The sequence below is a fragment of the Callospermophilus lateralis genome, unplaced genomic scaffold (assembly GCF_048772815.1).
Source record: "Callospermophilus lateralis isolate mCalLat2 unplaced genomic scaffold, mCalLat2.hap1 Scaffold_45, whole genome shotgun sequence".
NCBI classification, from domain to species: Eukaryota; Metazoa; Chordata; class Mammalia; order Rodentia; family Sciuridae; genus Callospermophilus; species Callospermophilus lateralis.
In genome coordinates this window covers 10378318-10394047 of record NW_027514398.1, presented here as the reverse complement: position 1 = coordinate 10394047, position 15730 = coordinate 10378318, and the positions used below count along the sequence as shown (strand labels likewise).

General features: G+C 35.2%; 1 pseudogene; it reads right to left on the bottom strand.

Annotated features, from left to right (window-relative positions):
• Positions 1–11830: 11830 nt before the first annotated feature.
• LOC143388960 (induced myeloid leukemia cell differentiation protein Mcl-1 homolog pseudogene) lies at positions 11831–12725 on the bottom strand (annotated as a pseudogene).
• Positions 12726–15730: the final 3005 nt, after the last annotated feature.

The following is a 15730-nucleotide window of genomic DNA, read 5'->3' as shown; positions in this document are numbered from 1 at the left end:
GTTTCTGGTGTTTGAGGGTAAATCCTGTTAGTGAGCTGCTGTTAAATCAGAGTTAAAAGGAATAGTCAGATGGAGTGGATCTAAACTTGACATCTGTGAGTGTGCACAGTTCAAGTGGACTCTGGCCTCTGCTCGTCACCTAGCTGCATGAGATTTGACTTATCAATTCTGGGGACTTTGTTCTGATAGAGCATTTCAGATGCAATAAACAGAAACACAGTGGCTAAAAGTAAATAAGATAAAAAGAATTCCTTGTTTTTCTTACAGAATTTTTAATAATAAATTCAGAACCAATCTGGCCAGGATTCAGATAAAAAGAATTCCTTGTTTTTCTCACAGAAATTTTAGATAATAAATTCAGAACCAATGACATACATACTTTTATGTTTGATAAAGGCTGTGAAATTTGTTTTTAAGAGAAAAAAGGTTACACAAATTGATAGTATAACAATTGTGCCTTTGCTATTTTAACTGATGCTCAATTGTATAAGGCCTTTGAAAAAAGATATTTTCATAATACTTAACTAGGAAACTTATTTTAATCAAGGGAATATTAAAGTAATTTATTTTAAGGCATACTATAAGTTAGAACATAATGTTATCTCTGGTGTGTGTCTCCCCCCGCCCTCTCTCTCTCTCTATATATATATATATATATATTTGGTACCATGAATTGGAACCCAGAGGCACTCAACCACTGAGCCACATACCCTGCCCATTTTATTTTTCTATTTTGAGACACAACATTTGCTAAATTGCTGAGGCTGGCTTTGAACTTGTGATTCTCGCCTTGGTCTCCTGAGCTGCTGGGATTACATGCATGTCCACCCCACCTGGTTTATTATTTACTCTTTTTCTGATGTAGTACATTGGCTCAATGAAATATTTTCAACAACTTTAAGTTATGCAAGGAATTTGTTTGTTTTATTCTCTGAAACTTTCGGCTTTGGTATAAATGAACAGTGTACTTTGATACTTTGGTTAGTTTATTCTGAAAATTTATGGATTATTATTATGTACCTTTATCTTAATTGAGAATACATGACTTTTTAAAAATTAAGACATCCACCAAATTTGTAGATATGCATATCTATGGGAAAGAAAATCTAGTGCAAGTGAGTCACTGTAGTGTTATAGACTTAGCACCCCAGTGTTGATCCTGATTCCATTAATGACTTTATATTTAATATCAAAAAACATGACAGTGCCCTAAATTTCACTTTCTTCATTTTTAACTTCCAGAACTCATAAATAAGGATTAGAGTTTATATAGAAAAAAAAAAAGATTTACATGAAAGTAAAACGTCTCAATCTCCTGGGTAATTATCAGTTAATCATGAATAGAAGGTGATGTGAACAATAGAAATGAAACTCCATTGCCTTGAGATACATGTGTTTCTCTCTCTCTCTCTCTCTCTCTCTCTCTCTCTCTCTCTCACACACACACACACACACACACACACATACACACAATGAAGGTTTGTAAAATTCCTTCCATTTACAGCAATTAGGTGGTTCAACACCAATAAGACAAAATTGATCCTTGTTTATCATGAACATCTGGCAAAGATTTTATATAACATTAAAAATAACTTTAAAAACACACAATATTAAAATAAAGCAACTTTAGTTGACTGTTACACATGTTCCTTCCAAATCATTAGCTTTAATGTTTTAGTCAGGTAATGGAAGAATGTCAAGACAAGAAAGATTGTTTTCTTTATTTAACTCACTACAGCTATAATACAATTCACTGGGTCTTGGGTATATTTCTACTTGGAAATTCCTGTTTTTTTTTTTTTTTTAATTTGTATAATGACATGACAGAACTACTACTTAAAATCATTAAAATTTAGTTAAACTCTGAAAATTTAGCTCATGAGTTTAAGTAACGAGTTTTAGGCAAGTCCTAACATTAATTTCTCTGTGAAATGGGTAGGCAATTTTTTTTTTTTCCGATAAGAAGAGGGGCAGTTTGGAATATTTTCTCACATATACAGTTTCAAAGAACAGTGATGATTTCAATAGAAATTCTGGGATAATATAATCAAATCCTTAAATAACATGTCATAGCTAAGGAAAAAAATAGAAATACAAGATTTCTAGTTTTTAAAATCTATGTGAGGAGTTGCTAAATACTATCTGTAAAAGGAAAGACAGTACCTTTTTTTTTTAATCTGCAGGGTACATACAGTTTCTGTTGCATGTTCTTATTTTTTTAAACCCTGTAAGAATGTGATAAATATTGTGAGCTCACGGAGTGCACAAAAGCAGCCTGTAGACCGCATCTGGCCCATATATTGTAGTTTCCCTGTCCTTGATCAAGTTATTCAATTCATGTTTTCACCACAGTGGGATATAACCATGCCTGGATGCAAGGTTTCTCTATTTCCTCCTCATATATAAAATTAAACTTACCATTAAAATACACAATAAATATCTCCTTTGTGACACTGCACTAGAGGGTACAAAGTTGAGCATGAAGTTCTAATGATAAGGAAAGTTGAGATGGTTATGAAAGTAAACAAAAAATAAGACTGGTGTTGATAGCCGAGAAGCTCCAGGACACCCCAGTACAAAGATGACTACTTGCGTAATTCTTAAAGGATCTGTGATCAACTTTCAGTTCTTCATAGAAGCATAAGAGGGTAAATAGCTGTGTTTACAGTTTTTTCTATAGCTAAGACGTAATTTTGGCCAAACTGATGAAATACGTTTGGAAGTTTCTGGGCAGGAAAACATTTTAAAAGAAGGTAGACTTGGCTTCCACAGGCTGTTTTCCCCTACTTACTTCCATTCCTTTCTTTCTGGATATGAATGTGGAGGTGGTACTGGGAACAGGGCTGTCATTTTGCTATCAAGAGGCATAAAAAAGTATACAAATCTACAAAGAATTCAGGGTTCCCCATGTTTCTGTGAAATCACATTACTAGGAATAGATGGTCACATCTAGATCTCTTTTAACATGAGAAAAACAAATTCCTTACTCATTTAAATCTAATTTTGCCAGCTCTGTATCAAAAGAGCAATAACTGCAATCTATTAAAGATAACAAGAAATACAACACAGAAGGCAATTGTTCACATGGACACCCAGCAGTGGATATCTTTGCTACACCTGCATGTATACCAAGTTTTCTTTTTTATTTCAAGGTTTTCCAATTAGTGGCTAGCAGACAGGGAAAATTCAGGTTTCACAGCAAATAATTATTAACATGGATGATGGCAAGCCCACAGACAAAATACAAAGAACTAAAAAAGTTATATGCATGTGTGCTAGTTTGTGTGTCTCATATCCTTTTGGTCTTTAACCTAATCTATTTTAAGTTGTTGGATTATTCATTTACTAAAATTAGTTGATAAAAACCAAAGGCTAAAGATACCTAAAAGTAACAATGCACATAAAACAAACACATATGGCTTGAAAGTTTATTTTCTTTATGATGATCTTCTTTGTAAGAAAATACTTCAAAAAATACATCTCACTTATTGGTTCTAACACAGTGTTTGTAAACAATATAAGATGCATTCATCCAATAATAATAGTGGTTTTGTTATTGAAACTCTTTTAATGTGCCCTCTTCATCTTCTTTCTTATCTAAGATAAATAAGTCCAGTTTTTCTGTTCTTCAAGACATGTGACATTTAGATTCTACACTTTCCAGAAAGCTCTCTCATAGTTGCCTTCCAGTTTACAAATTTGGTTTAAAATATGAGATTCCAAATTTTAAAGGATACCATTAATAATCTGTAGAATGCAATATTTATGGAATGGAAAGAATGTAATATTTTTATTATAAAGACCAAAAAATTAGTATTCTGTTTGAAGGAAAAGTAAAAACAAAACAAAACAAGAAACTCAACAGGTATTTATTTATTTTTTTCTAAACTTGATGGTTTGGGAGAATAGTGGTAACTGCTTATGGCATCCTATGAAAGAGAAATTGACTTGATTGTCAAACAAAAATATTTGTTTAAAGACTTACCCACGTGGAACTAGTTGTCAGGGATACCCCCACTGAAACCCAGCAAGAGGCTGGCCCTCATGGATCTGTCCAGATACTTAATCAGAAATCATACACTCAAACTTATCCCACTCTTGTGAAACCATTTTCCAGGCCCACCTGGCTAGTGACCCAAGGACAGCCAGCCAGAAGACTTCAGCAGCATGGTGACCTGTCCACTGGTTTAGTTGTCCCACCTAGACTCTCTGAATGAAGCTGTTAGCAAAGGACTTCTCTTGCTAAATCCAGTCTTCAAAAACTGGAAGAGGTACTGACTTTTTCAAATACATGGACACAAAAACAAGGGCACAAGGATTCTGAATAATAAAGACAATATGACACAGAAGAACAAAAAAAAAAAGCACTAGGTATTGACTCTAAAGAAATTGAAATTTATGAAGTTCCTGAAAAAGAATTCAAATTAATCCAGTTAGTTCAAATTAGGCAGCTTTGAGAGAATACACAGAGATAAATAAATTGTATCAGGAAAATGTGTATAAAATTAGACATCTGATGAAGGCATGGGAAGCATAAAAAAGAAGCCAATGAATTCTGAAGATGAAGAGCAATGACTGAACTAAAGACTTCACAGAGAGTTTCAGGTCATTTGAAATACACAATCAGAAAAAGGTGGGAAAAAAGAATGAAAAGGGATGAAAAAACCTTACATGGATGATGTAATACCATCAAATGAAACAACACAAACATTAAGAGAATTCAAAAGGAGCAGAGAGAAAGAATAAGATAGAAAATTCACTTAAAGAAATAATGACAGAAAATAATGGAGAGGGAAATAAATTTCTAGATTTATATAGCCCAAAGAATCTTAACTAGATAAAGTATTGAAGAAATCTGGACCAATATACATTATAATAAAATTGTCCCAAAATCAAAGTTAAAAAGAATTTTGAAAGGAGCAAGGGGAAAACAACTTCTTACATACAAGGAAACTTCTATATAGACATCAGATTTTTCATTAGAAGCCTTGCAGACTGGGGTGATATACTCAAAGTATTGATGGAAACTGCTAAAAAAAGATTATTTTATCTGAAAAGTTGTCTTTCAGAAATGAAAGAGAGATTAAAAAAAGACTTTCTCAAACAAGCAAAAGCTGTAGGGGTTTATTAGCACTAAAAATTCTAAAGGAAGTTCTTAAAATTCAAGCAAAAGGATACAAACAACATGAAAATTCATAAGAAATATTTAAGATATAGTCTAATTTGGAATACTCCAAAACAATTATGATTGTGCATGAATCACTTTTAACTATAATATGAAAAATAAAGGTATTAAAATTAGTATATTTTTAGTAATTTTTAATGAACACACAATATAAAAGTATAATTTATGATATCAAAAACATGAAATATGCAGAGTTGGAGCTAGAAACCCCAGTGACTTGAGAGGCTGAGGCAGGAGGGTAGAAAGTTTGAGGCCAGCTTCAACAATTTGGCAAGACTCTCGGCAACTTAGTAAGACTCTGTCCTAAAATTAAAATAAATAATTAAACACAAAGGACTGGGGATGTATCTCTTGGGTTCAATTCACAGTATATACCTCACAAAAAAATTCAGGGCTGGGGATGTGTTTTTTAAAGCTATTTTGAGTTACTTGTAAGCAAAATACATTTGAGTCTTGTCTTTTTTCCCCATTTGGTTAACTTATGTGTTTTCAGTGGATAATTATTGATAGGTCAAAAATTTACTATTATCATTTTATTAATTTTCTTTCTGTTGTATGGTTCCTTGAATGACACTTCTTGTCTTGCTGACATCTTTTCCTATTTCCTATTTGTTTTTGTAGTGATATGCTTTAATTTCCATTTATCATTACTAAATCAGTACAGGCTTTTTTGTGGGTATACAATGGTTATCATGATGCTTATACAAAACATTTTGTAGTTACAGTAGCTTTAAGAACATGTATTGGCTGGAAATAAAGGAATGTGAAAAGACCAACCAAAAGAAAATAATAGTGGTTACTTGCACCAGAAGAAATAGACTCAAAGTAAAAAACTGTAAGAGGCAATAAATCAATTTATCAAGAAGGTTAACATTTACATACATATGTTATGTGTGAGACATATGGAAGGTTGAATATTAAAGAATAAAAAAAATTGAACAGATTACTAATGGGTGTGAAGTTGAATCAATAATCAACATCCTTCAACTACGAAAAACCCAGTATCTAATGGCTTCATTGGTAATTTTTAAAAAACATTTAAAGAATAATTGACACAATTCTTCTAAAACTCTTCCATAAAAAATAAAAGAAGATGGAACACTTCTGAACTCATTTTATATAGCCAGTATTACCCTTAAACCAAAACTAGTCAAGGGCTTTAAAAGATTAGAAAATTACAGGCCAATGTAGATGAACATAGATGTAAAATTCCTCAATAAAATGCTAGAAAAATTAATTTAGTGCTTAAAAAGATCAAATACCAAGATTAAGTGTGATTTTTCCTGGTATATAAGGATTATTCAATATAAGCAAATCAATAAATGTGATAAACTGCATTGATTGAATGAAGAAAAAACATCATAACCATCACAATAAATGCAGAAAAAAGTCTTTGACAAAATTCAACATCCTTTCATAATAACCCTCTCAAGAAAAGAGGTTCAGAAGTAATGTCCCTTAACATAATGAAGGCTATGTATGACATGCCCACAACTAGCATCACACTAAATGATAAAAAGTAAAAAAAAAAAAAAAAAATCTCTAATAACAGGAACAAGATAAGAGTGCCCACTCTGACCATTTCTATTCAACATGATATTGGAATTCTAGGCAAAGAAATTAGGCAATAAGAAGGCAAAAAAATCATAAAATCTGAAAGGAAGGAATAAAATTGTCTCTGTTCATTGATGACATAATATAACCGGGCACCCTAAAGACTACAGAAAAACTTTTAGAAGTAACAAGCAAATGTAGCAAGGTTTGAGGATACTATCAACATTCAAATACCACATTATTTCTGTACAATAATAATGAATGTTCTAAAAAGGTAATAAGAGCATATACAATTTACCATATCATCAATGAAAACACATAGAATGCAGTATAACTAAAGAAATGACAGATCTACACACTGAAAACTCTAAGACAATAATTCAATAAATTGAAGAAGTAATTGAAAATTGAAAATACATTAGATTTATAACTAATTGAAATACCTTATATTCATGAATTTGAAGAATGAATATTACTAAAAGGGATTTGTGACTTCAGTGAAATTTCTATCAAAATGCCAAATATATTTTTTTTCAAAGAAATAGAAAAAAAGAATCCAAATTTGTATAAAACCATAAAAGTCCAAATAGCTAAAGTAATCATAACAAAGAAAAATTAAGTTGGAGGCACCAAGTAACTCAAAGTACACTACAGTACTATGGCAATCAAAATAACATAGCACTAGTAAATTAAAAAAACACATAAACCAATGGAATGGAACAGTTAAGATCAGATATAAATCCATGTATTTAAGGTTAATTGGTCTTTGACAAAGTTTCCAAAAACATTCAATGAAGAAAAGACAGTGTCTTCAACAAATGGTGATGCCATACTGTATATCTCTGTTCAGAGAATGAATTTGGACCTTTCTCTCACACCCTACATAAAAATCATCTCAAAATGGAATAATGATTTAAAATAATACACCCAAATGAAAACTACTGGAATGAAATATAAGGAGAAAGCCACATGATATGGGTCTGGACAATGATATTTTGATATGGACAGAAAAGCACAGTAAATTAAAAGGAAGAATAGACAAATGAGATTACCTCAAGCTAAAAATCTTCTGTACAGCTGAGAAAACAATCAACAGAGAAAACAGATGATCAACAGAAAGGGAGAAAATATTTGCAAGCAATATATCTAATAATAAGTTATAACCGAAATACATTAGGAACTCAAATGATTTACTAGGAAGAATATGAATTACCCTATTAAAAACTGGGAAAGGGGGCTCGGGATGTGGCTCAAGCGATAGCGCATTTGCCTGGCATGCGTGCGGCCCGGGTTCAATCCTCAGCACCACATACAAACAAGGATGTTGTGTCTGCTGAAAACCAAAAAATAAATATTAAAAAAAAATCCTCTCTCTTAAAAAAAAAAAAAATGGAAAAGGGACATGAATAGACATTTCTGCAAAGAGGATTTACAAATGGCCCAGAATGGACCAGGAGGTCTGTGAAAAATGCTTAATCAAGCTTTTATCAGAGATTGGGCACAATGGTTCTCACCTGTAGTCCCAAGTGACTCAAGAGGCTGAGACAGGAGGATTATAAGTTTGAGGCCATCCTCAGCAACTTAGTGAGACCCTCAGCAACATAGCAAATGTTGCCTCAAAAAATAATAAAAAAGTAAAAAATAAAAATGACTGGGGATGAAGCAACATGACAAAGTACTCATATGTTCAATCCCCAGTGTGTGTGTATGTATATATATGTGTGTGTGTGTGTGTGTGTGTGTGTGTGTGTGTGTTTGTACACCTTATGGTGGTTTGGGTTTGTATTTCTATGATATATATGTATATATTTCTATGATATGTATGTATGTACATATATATTATAGAAATATAAACCCAATAAGATACAATCTCACAACTATTAGAATGGCTGTGATACAAAGACAAAAAATAAGTGTTGTTGAAGCTATAGAGAATGGGGAAGCATTGCACACTGTAAGAAGGAATGCAAAGTGGTACAGTTGTTATGGAAAACAGGAATGGGATTCCTCAAAAAATTACAAATAGAACTACCATATGATCAATCAATCTCACTATTGGCTACCTATCCAAAAGAGATGAAACCAGTGTGTTGAAGAGATAGCTGAAGTATCATGTTAACAGGAGTATTATTCACAATAGTCAAGGTATGGAATCAACCAAAGGATCCACATGTGTAGGTGTATATGTATATATGTAATGGACTTTCATCTAGTCATATAAAAGAAGGAACTTTTGTCATTTGTAACACCATGGATGAAGGACATTATGCTAAGTGAACTAAACTAGGTACAGAGAGACAAGTACTGTATGATCTAACTTATATGTGGAATCTAAAAATTTTAACTCATAGAAACAGAGAGTAGAATGGTGGTTGGCAGGGCCTGGGTGTTGGGGAAAGGAGAAGATGTTGGTCAAAGGGCAAAGAGTTTCAGTTATTCAGGATGAATAAATTTTGGAGCTCTGACATAGTATAGTTAATATAATTAATACTACATTAGATGCTGGAAATTTAATAAGAGAGTAGATTCCATGTGTTCTCACTACATACACAGGCATGCACGGGCACATTATGTGAGGTGATAGACATTAATTATTTTGATTATGGTAATTATTTCACAATGTATACATTATCAAAATATCACATTGGGTACAATAAATGGATAACTATTTATTTGTAAGTTATAACAACAAAACTTAGAAAAAAAATAATATGAGTTTTAATTACCTAGACACTAGGGTTACAATAGTAGTAATTGAATTAAAAGCAGCAGTGATTATAGTAGTAGAATTAATAGTTTGCATTTACCAAATGCTTTCTTTATGCCACTCAGTGTTCTAAGTGCTTTATATAGAAACTCACTGACTCTTCACATCAACCCAAAGAAAAATTGAATGCAATTACCCAAGAAACAGAAATAGAAATAGGCTAGGAAATAACATACAGATGATAGTAAAATCCATCTTGAGTTATCTTATCATTAAGACAATTTAAAAATGTCATTTATTTTTATCACTCATGTTCCAAGTGTATATATTCTAAATTCCATTTGCTTCAATAACATGCTTATTAATAGATTTGAAAGTTTTCTCACTTGAAAGAATTTTTATGCAACTTAAAATATGAAACACTGATACCTAATGGGTGCACCGTTTAAAGGATGTATTTTCCACCATGATGAACAACATTCATGTATTATAGATGACACTGTGCCCATGTCACATCTACTGTTGAAGTGATCCCACCTGCAGCAATTTGCAACCACAAACACTAATCACCTTCCCAATTGTTATGACCTTTATATGTCTTTCTTTTTCTGTCTAGGCCATTTGAAATGGAGAGGGAAAAGGACATTTCAGTCACTGGGGAAACCTGAGACTCTTGCTCCAAACCAAAAAAGAGGTGGAGACATCAGGACCTTCCTAATGTGAGGCTGTCTGAGGCACATGGGGTATGTGGAAGAACTAGAAAAACTAGGGTGCTGATCAAGTTAAATTATTTAGGTATCTATGCAGGAACTTGGCAGGTCATTTCTATTCTTCATGATCTCTTTCTTAGCCTTATGACAAATGTGAATGGTAATCCAAAAAAAAAAAAAAACAAAAACATGGTAAAATGGGGGAAATAATTTCCTTCTTGAACTTTCTTGGTTTATTTAAAGCCTTATTGGAGCAAACGTAATAAAAATTCAAAAGGGAAAAAAATCAAGTGTCATCAGTATTTAAAAGCAAATTCTTTTGGAAAATTTATATATGAAGATGAGTTGATGTCTATTTTTAAACTGAACCCACCTGAATTGAGTCCAATTGAAGCATCATGACAAGGTTTCATACTTTATTATTTTGCTGCTTCTTTTAGTAATTTCCCTCATAAAATATCAGTTTGGTTTTGGTGGGAAGGAGTAGTTTTGCCTGTCTTGTATAAAGCTCTGGGGTTTGGGCAGTGTCCTATCTGATGGGATAATTGTTTTTTTTTTTTTTTTCATAGCATCACTTAGGGTATGAGTATGTGTTTTTTCCTTCCTTATCGACCACCATATTTTTCCTCTTCAGAGTTATAGACTTTATCTCGAACATCTGTTTGGCACAACTAAATTGTTTTTGAGATTATTCTGCTTCAGTGATGGGTGTGGTTTTGTGGGGTTTTTTGTTTGTTTTCCTTTTTAAAATTTTATAAAGTTAAATTTGTCACCCCATCTCTCCAGCATTGTTTGAAAACTTAAAAAAGAAGTTCTGGAAATTGCCTTATGCATTGATCTTAGTAAGAAAAGTAATTTGGAACCAGAACTCTTACAGTCAGAAAGAAACAATCTGTAATATTACTAGGTTCAGTGCCCTCATCAGATACACAGGGCAAATAGAAGCTCAGAGATGTTGATTGTGATTAGTCTAAGCCTACCTTCTGGTTAGTGGGAGAAGTTACCAAGTGTCTAGGTAATTAAAACTCAAAACAGCTCCCTATTCACACATAAAGTCAACATTTTCTAGTATTAATAAAAGAGAGTGCAGAAGTTTTGCAAATGTTAATTTTAACTAATTTTAAACATAATCTTTGGAGGGGAAAGCTAACTAATGAAAACTGCTACCCAATACCATTAAGTTTAGAGATTTAATTGTTTTTTACAATTTATTTTATTTTAATCAGTATTTCTTTTATTGATGTATGAGGCTTAAACCTGTATTTGAACAAGCAAGCTCCATAATAGCACCATAGTTAGACTCTAGCCTGCTTTTCCAAGCCATCATTTTACAACTTTTTTTTTTTTTGAGAGAGCGAGGGTGGCGGGGAGAGATTTTTCTAATATTTGTTTTTCAGTTTTTGGTGGACACAACATCTTTGTTTGTATGTGCTGCTGAGGATCGAACCTGGGCAGCACTCATGCCAGGCGAGTGCTCTTCCACTTGAGCCATTCCCCAGCCCATCATTTTACAATTTATTAAGCAAACAAGGAATCAAATGTCTTTCATCCACCTGATGTTATCTTTTTATAAACAATGCTAATAAGTCCCATGTGGAACAGCTGAAAATCTTTCAGTAAAAGCTTTAAAGATGATCTCATTCACTCAGTCTAAATTTTACCAGTTAAATCAGGTCAAATGCACGTCCTCGTGGCCCCTTTGTCTAGGCCAGGCAAAGGTCGCCTGCCCACCCGCGGTAGGGAGGGCGCTCTATGGAGCTGGAGCGCCCCGACGGACTGCCATCCCCCCCTTCCGCATCTCTGGACAGGACTGCACTTCCAAAAGCACCCAGCCATTGGGCGCCCGGCCCCGCCCTGCCCTTCCGGCCCCACACTGCCCGTCGGCCCGCCCAGCGCCGCCTTACCTTGGAAGGCCTTCTGGTGGTTGCGCTGCACTCCATCGCCGACGTGCCACAGGGTTTCCAGCGCCTTCCTGCTGGCGGCCCCCGACCCAGGCAGCGGCTTTGCGTCCTGGGCGCTGGTCGCCTCCTCGTGGAGGTACCACGAGATGATCTGCAGCGACTGCCGGTAGAGCTCGTCCTCCTCCTCCGCCGCCTCCGGCGGTCTGGAGGGAAACGACCCGTCCGCGCCGGGGCTCTTGGCGGCCTCTCCAAGCAAGGAGCTCCAGCAAGGGCAGGACCGCCGGCCGCTTCCCGAGGGGCTAGGGCTCATACCCGTCCAGCTCCTCTTCGGGTGACATGGCGGCAGCGGGAACTTCCATCTTCTCCGGGGGCGACACGCAGTAGATGGGCGCGAAGAAGAGTGGCCTCACCAGGGTCGCGGTGACGTCGGGGACCTCGGCGCCAATGGGCACCTGCAGCGCGACCTTTTGGGTGTCCTGGGCCTGCGCGGCTGGGAAGTTAGCACAGGCGCTTCTGCCAGAGAGCACGCCTGGCTTCCCCTTCCCTTGCCTCTTGCTGGGCCTGGAGAGCTGCGCTCCTGGCGGGGTGGCGCTGCCGCCGGCCCCCAGCCCGGTGCCCCCACAGTAGAGGTTGAGTCCAATGACCTCCTTCCTCTTAAAGCTGAACATCGCAAGCCTCCGCCACAGTTTCCAGTCCCTGCGAGACTATGGAGGCCTGGACTGCTCACTCGAAGGAGGCGGAAGTAAGGAGTCTACAATTTATTTTTAACTAGATTTGATAAGTGGCTGAGATACATAATACTATGTGAATATATTCTCACGTAAATAATGAATTCTGGAGAGCTGTTAGCATTCTCTTGAGAAATTTCACCATTTTGCCTATTGTCTCATTTTAAGCAACAAATTTTATGCAAAAACTTTCTCCATATTACAAAATGGGAGACACTAGTTTCACTCCAGGGGAATTACCGTGTTTAGACTGAAATTCTAATTATCAAGGCATTTGTTCATTGATGTAATAAAGAGTAGTGGAGGATTTTTCAATTCTTTGAACCAGACCACATATATATTAATCTTGATAAATCTGATGTTTTTAATCAAACATTGAATTCACAGAAGCAGATGGTAGAAGGGTGGATGCCAGAGGCTGGAGATTGAGGTGAGGCGCTAGGGAGATGTTGATCAAAGTTACAAAGCTTCATTTACATAGGATAAATAATTTCAGGAGACCTATTATAGAGATGACTATAAACTAATAATAATGTATAATGGAAAATTTCTAAGAGAATAGATCTTAAATGTTGTCACAACAAAAAAATTGATAACTATGTGAGGTAATGTGTACATCAATTAGTTTAACCATTTCACAATGTATTCATATAGCAAATCAATGCATTGTATACTGAAAATATATGCAATAATTATTTTAGAAATATACCTTAAAATAAATAAATAAGCCTCCTTAAAAAAAAAAAAAACTTTTATTTTATTTATTTTATGTGGTTCTGAGGCTTGAACCCAACACCTCGCACATGCTAGGTCTGCACTCTAAAGCTGAGCCACAACCCCAGCTCTGAAATAAGCCTCCTTAAGACTGAAGAACATAACATGAGGCATTTTCTGAGGGCTCTTCCCTGTTTGTGGTGTAGCCCTTTACAGTCTTCTGCTTTCTTTTACACATGGCTTTCAATGCACCATCCTGAGTAGCAATTAGTGCTAACATTGTGGATTGCAGGTGGAGGAAATGAGGCTATAGTGTCTCAAGAAGTTTAGAAGATACCAACGCATGTACAGGGTAGCATTGGTTTTGGAGCCAATATGCTTACAATCTGCCCTTGTGTTTCTAATTCTCTGATAAATAATGGAAGTGCTTCTGTCGTGTATGGTGACAGGATCCTGATCAAGGAACATGATCAGTCCAGAATTTTCAAAAGATTCATCTGGATAGATGGAAGGAGCACTTTCAATGAGTGGTAAGTTGCCCTGAGGCCATCCAATAATAAGTATTTTATGATAAGTAAATATTAGCATATAAATACCTCTATTATATTATTGTAAATAATATAAATTATTGCTAACTAAAAATAACAACCAAATTCTGAATTTTGAGCCATTCAGTCTTCAAGAACTTAGTAAGCTCTGAGAAAATAGCAAGCTTGCTATTTGCTAATAAATGGTGGTTAATATTATTTTACTTGGATTATAAAGAGGGATTGAAATATAGATAATTCGATCTTCAAAATTATTTATTTTATATCATGTATCAGTGGAATGAGAACTCACTTGGCTTTGGAAGTTTTATATTTGGTACCATTTTTTGAATACGCAGTAAGGACCCCTATTCCGGGCTCTGTGTTTTAGTGGGCTCTATTCTTGTCCACTTCCAGTTGTACCACCACTCACCAAAGGATGATTTATCTTTGGGATTAAGGGACCAGCTAGGGCTCACACCATCCCATTATTTTTAAGTAATGGTCTGGGATCCCAGATCTTGATTTCAGACCCCTCCAGACTTGTGTCTGCTTCTAGGGTATGTGAATGCTCCCTTCCCTTCTTCCTGCCCACTGATGTTATTTTACCATACAGGTATATATGCTTCTAAGCCTAAGGGGGTGGTCTACAGGCAGCTTTGTATGCATGTATGGGGTATACACACATGAATCTCAATTAACTTCAATTAACTCACCTTGTCTGGCTGTCTTCTTTTATACTCTCATCTTGAGTCACTCAGATATTTATGATGAGGTCTTGTACATAAAGAAATGTCCTCATTTAACAGATCCTTAATAAATATTGCTTGCATAAAAGGTCCTATTAGTTGTGTTCATTGGAATGGCTCTGGTGTTCACATGAACTCCCTGCTAGGGCAAGATGAACACTGGGATGGAATAAGAAAAGGAGGAAGCTAGGGCTTCACACTGCAATCTGGGGCTTGGAGTCTAGGGAATGACTCTCTTCCCTGCCAAATACTGATGTGGAATAATAAGGAATCTGTGATTTAATTCAAACATGACCTTCCAGGTTATTATGAAGGTATATTTTTCAAGTGTGGAGGATAGAATTTATTTTTACTTCCTAGTTATACTTTATAAATGGTGCTACGCTAGTAAATACTTAAAAAGAGGCTCTTGGAATATAAATATTTAGGCAAAGACCTATTGAGTTCTAGTGTTTGCTATTTATTGTGACCAAAATGCTTCTACTTTGATTTATTTCTCTCTACCATTGACACGTTACTGAATTTGAATTTGGAAAATGATGCATATAAATAACACTCTTCAGCTTAGAAGACCTGGCTCTAGCCCATCACTATTTACAATTTTAAGTATTCATACATGTGGGTGGTGTAGGAATCTCAATTAACCTCAATTAACTCAGCTTGGCTGTGAGTCTCTAAGTATGTATTTTAATCTTACTACCATGCCTAAAATGAGCCTTCTCCCCCTCCTCAATATATTCTCAGCAGTAGATTTTTTTTTGTTTTCTTTCTTTCTTTTTTCTACTTTGTAGTGCCACAAGTAGCTTTTGTTTTACCTTCTATTTCCCAAGTAAAGTTACTTTAACTGAGCACAGTTTTTAAAAACTCAAATGTCTAAGAAAAAAACTTCTTTTAAACATAGAAAAGACCTTGTCTGTGAGTCTTCCTTTATACTATCAAAAATGCAGTCCTTTCT